A 4,612-nucleotide genomic window follows, 5' to 3' on the forward strand; every position below is an offset into this window, starting at 1 on the left:
ATCGATGACCCCATCCCGTCATACCTTCGTTTTGGCAAGTACCCTCTTCGTGTCCAGTACGAAGGCCAGGTAAAGACCTGTAGAAGATGCAACGAGCCAGGTCATTTAGCCCAAGAGTGTCGTCAGATGCTCTGCTTTAACTGTGAAGTGATTGGCCATCATGCCCGTGATTGTCCTGCTGGGGTTCAATGCTGTATTTGTAAAGAACCTGGCCACATGGCCATTGACTGCCGCCACTCTTGGTATTGCCGCCCGCTTGCGCATCGTGATGCCATTGATGCTGAGCCCCCGAGCCAGCCTGCTGCTGAGCCCCTTCCCGTGGATGTGCCCCCCACTACTCTAGATGCTGAGAATGCTGATTCAGGTGACGTGGATCATGATAGCCCCCCAGTGGAGAATGCAGAGAAAGATTCGACAGGGTCTGAGGACGATTCCCTGGAAGCTGAATTTGACCAGCCTTTGGCCTCGGCCCTTTCTTCTTAGCCTGCGCCTGACCTTTTAACTTCTCAAGGTCTCATCAAGGATGCCCCTGATGTTCAAGTTCCCGAATTGCAGGAATTTCCCGTTTCTTCCCTGACCGATACGAGTGTTGAGAGTGACGAGTCTGAGCCTGAGAGTATTGCCACATCTGAACTCATGGATTCCTGATATGTCTCCTGTGTCTGAGCGGCCCTCTCGTCGAAGGAAGAGATCTCGACATGGCTCGTCCCAACGCGCTGCTTTGGGCAAGTCGTCTCGTCTGTCTGTAGTAAGTGAGGATACCCCCACTTAGTTTAGCCTTCTTAAAGTGCACTACGATTAATGTTAGGGGTTTAAGTCAACGTAAGTTTTCGCTGGTCTCTGATTTCTTTCGTGCTTCACGCCTAGACTTTTGTTTCATTCAAGAAACTATGATTTCAAATGACGCTGTTCTGCGCTCCTTCTCCTCTTCGTGGCCAGGTCCCAGCTTCTGGGCCCCAGCTGTCGGGAGGAGAGGGGGGGTAGCTATCTTATGTTCTGATGTTTTTCGTAATAATGTTTCTGTTTGGCAGAAGGATCAAAGTGGGCGCATTCTCAGCTTACTTGTTAAGTTTGACGATTTCAATCTTAATCTAGTTAACCTTTATGTGCCGACGATTCCGGCTGAGAGAAAGATTTTCTTTCAGTCAGTCCCGTCCTTTTTTCTTCCAAACTCCCGGCTCCTGATTGGGGCGGATATGAATTGTTTTGACTCGGCGCTTGACAAATTGGGTAGGTCGGTTTCCCTCGACTCCGGCTTTTCGGACCTAAAATCTCGCTGTAACCTCCGTGACGCTTGGCGTCTTTTGCATCCCGAGACAGGCAGTTCACCTGGTTCAGCCCAGACCATTCATTTGCCAGCAGACTAGATACCTTTTTGGTTTCGCGTCTTCTGTGTAATCAAGTCACTAGGTGCGATATTCTCCCATGCGTTTTCTCAGATCATGACTTTGTTATTTTAGACTATGATATTGCAGCTCTTCCCCTGCGTGGCCCGGAAGTTTGGAAGTTTAACAATTCTCTCCTCGATGACGAATCCTTTTGTCTAGAGATTTCGGATTTAATTGAGCAGTTTCTGGCCTTTCGGCATTGCTTTGCTTCTCAGCAGGATGTTTGGGAGTGTTTAAAGTCTGACATTAAGCTCACTGCAATCGCCTTTTCTCGTCGTAAATATCGTTTACTCTCGTCCCAGAAGGTTTTTCTAACCAATCGCTTGATTGCCCTGAAGAATCGTTCGGCCTCGGGCGATGTTTCTGCTAGTCCTAAAATTCTGACTTTAGAGGCTGCTCTGCGGTCACTTTTAGATTCCGAGCTCGAGGGTTCTAAGATTCGCAGCATGGTTAAGTGGGCAGAGGAGGGTGAGTCTCCCTCTGGTTTCTTTCTCGGTCTTGAAAATGAGAGACACGAGAAAGGCTCCGTCTCCTCTGTCTTTGATTCTGAGGAGCAAGAGGTTTTTTCCCTCCCTGACATGATTCAAGCTCACGAGCGTTTTTGTTCTTCCGTATTTTCTGAAGAGCCAATTGACCCTGTAGCCCAATCCCATTTGTTTGAGCATGTTACCCGCCGGTTATCGGAATCTGAGCGCGAATCATGCAAGGGTCTTCTTTCTTTGAACGAGGCGTCCGAGGCCCTTCGCCTCTCTAATAGGAACAAAACGCCCGGTTCTGACGGCTTAGCTGTTGAGTTTTATTCTGCGTTCTGGTCCCTCTTAGGGCCCCTGTTAGTTGATATGTTTAATGAGTCTTTCGCCCATCGTGAGCCGTGTGACTCTATGAAATCGAGTGTAGAAATCTAAAAAACTGGCGTCCCATTTCGTTACTGAATGTGGATTATAGGATTTGTTTAAAAGCCCTTTCCCTCCGTTTGAAAAAAGTGTTGGGGTCTATTGTAGACCCTGATCAGACGTGTTCTGTTCCAGGTATATCTATTTCTTCTAATTTGGCTCTTCGCGATACACTAGATTTTATTGAGAGAACCGGCGAGACAGGTATTCTCGTCTCTTTAGACCAGGAGAAAGCCTTTGATCGCGTTAATCTGTCCTTTTTGATGAATCTTTTAGAACACTTCGGCTTTGCGCCCTCCTTCTGTAGCTGGGTTTTCACTTTGTATAACGCCGCTTATATGCGTATCGTAGTTAACGATTTCCTTTCCGATCCTGTTCCTTTGCTGCGGGGGGTCAGGCAGGGCGACGCCCTGTCCCCTATGCTTTATGTTCTCTCCGTTGAAGTTTTAGCCTGCCGTATTAGGGACTCTCCCGCGATCGAAGGCTTTCTCATGCCGGGGGCTGGTGGTGTCCAGTTTTAAGTCGGCCAGTATGCTGACGATACTACGGCCTTTGTCAAAAACGATTCTTCCCTTTTCTCACTTTTTGACGCGATTGCGTTTTACGAGCGTGGCTCTGGTGCGAAGCTTAATTTGTCCAAGACTGAGGCCATGTGGCTTGGTGCCTGGAAAGACCGCCTCGACGAGCCACTTAGTCTCACATGGGTTAGGAAAATGAAGATTTTAGGCGTTTTCTTCGGTACTGTTGACGTTGATCGCGATAATTGGGAGACTCGTTTGTCCAAACTTGACAAAACTCCTTCTAGATGGAAGTCGCGATCTTTGTCCTTTATTGGGAAGGTCCTTATTTTGAACATATTAGCTTTAAGTAAGTTGCTCTATGTGTCCTGCGTTTTAGTACCCCCTAAATGGGTTTATAGTAAACTTAATAGTCTGATATGGCCCTTTTTGTGGCGCGCTCGATTAGAGACTGTAGCTCGTAAATCGCTTATTTGTTCTGTTGATAGTGGAGGTTTGGGTTTAAAGGATTGTTCTTGCCAGGGCTGCGCCTTGCGGCTTGCGGCTTTAGTTACTTCCGTGTCCGATTCTAGTTCGAAGGGTTTTTACCTTGCTAAGTATTTTTGTGGCTCTGTGTTAGCTCCTTTGCGGCCGGAGTGGGCCGGGCTGCGTCATAACCTAACTCCAAGCGCTGCCCGCCCCACTGCCTTTTATGCGAGTGTCCTTTCTTCCTTTCAGGCCACTGATTTACCTCCTGGGTTTACTTACACGTCTCGCGCCTTTAACGCGCACCATGCCGATTTTCCCTGCCCTCTGGTCAGGCTTTGTCCCCTCTCGGTTTTCCCTTTCTCGGCATTGGTGTCTGATCCGTGATTCATTTACTGAGAAATACAAAAATGATCTTGCATGGTTGATTACCCTCCGTGCCGTTAAGGTGCGACATTCTCTTCACACCTGGGGCTATATTCGCTCGCCTCGCTGTGCTTTATGCGCCCGTCTAGAGACCATTGATCATTGTTTCTTGGCTTGTCGTACGGTTAAATTGGTCTGGTCTCGTTTTGTCCCTATGTTATCTGCGCTTTTGTCAGCTCCCTTCGTTCCCAATTGCCCCTTCGTGTTTTTTTACCAATTCCCGGTGCCCGAAAGGAAGTGCCTGCGTCTGCTTTTGTACATCATCAAGTCGATTCTGTTTTCAGCATTTGGATACAAGCTCGGATCGTTTGTTCAGTAGATTGTTGTTGCTGCGTTTAATTATATGAAGTTTTTCTGCTAAGCATAAACCACATCTTTTGCTTGAATTGTGATAGGGACGGGCTCTTGCGATGATAGACCATTTAGTTGTAAAGCTGGTGTTGCTGTCTTTGAGTTGCCAGATGTATTTTCATAATTCAGTGCTATTAGAAAGTTTCCTGTGGGTGAATGTTGTATCCAAATGCCGACATGAAAACAAGTTTTATCTCAAGAACAATTGACGCTTATCCTACACAATAGCTATTGTATTGCGCTTGTTTTAGCTCAGCCTCTTACATCACACTCCCATATTTTGTAACAGTTCCGCCCTTCTCACCCATTGTAATTAGAACCCCATTGTTCTACTCATCGTAAACATGTATATATAGCTAGCTAATAAGTCTGTTCTTCATTAAATCTGCCTGATGAGTTCCATACGCACGAAACTCAGAGTCGCAGGGAATCTTGTGTATTTTCATTTAGTCATTTAATTCTATACACCGCTCTACACAAACGTGTATTGAGCACTCTTTAGCAGTGTTTGCTACAGTTTCTTATGATTATATGATATATATAATCTGATTCGACATAGGATGAAGATACA

Source organism: Montipora foliosa, chromosome 10 (assembly GCF_036669935.1).
Source record: "Montipora foliosa isolate CH-2021 chromosome 10, ASM3666993v2, whole genome shotgun sequence".
NCBI lineage: Eukaryota > Metazoa > Cnidaria > Anthozoa > Scleractinia > Acroporidae > Montipora > Montipora foliosa.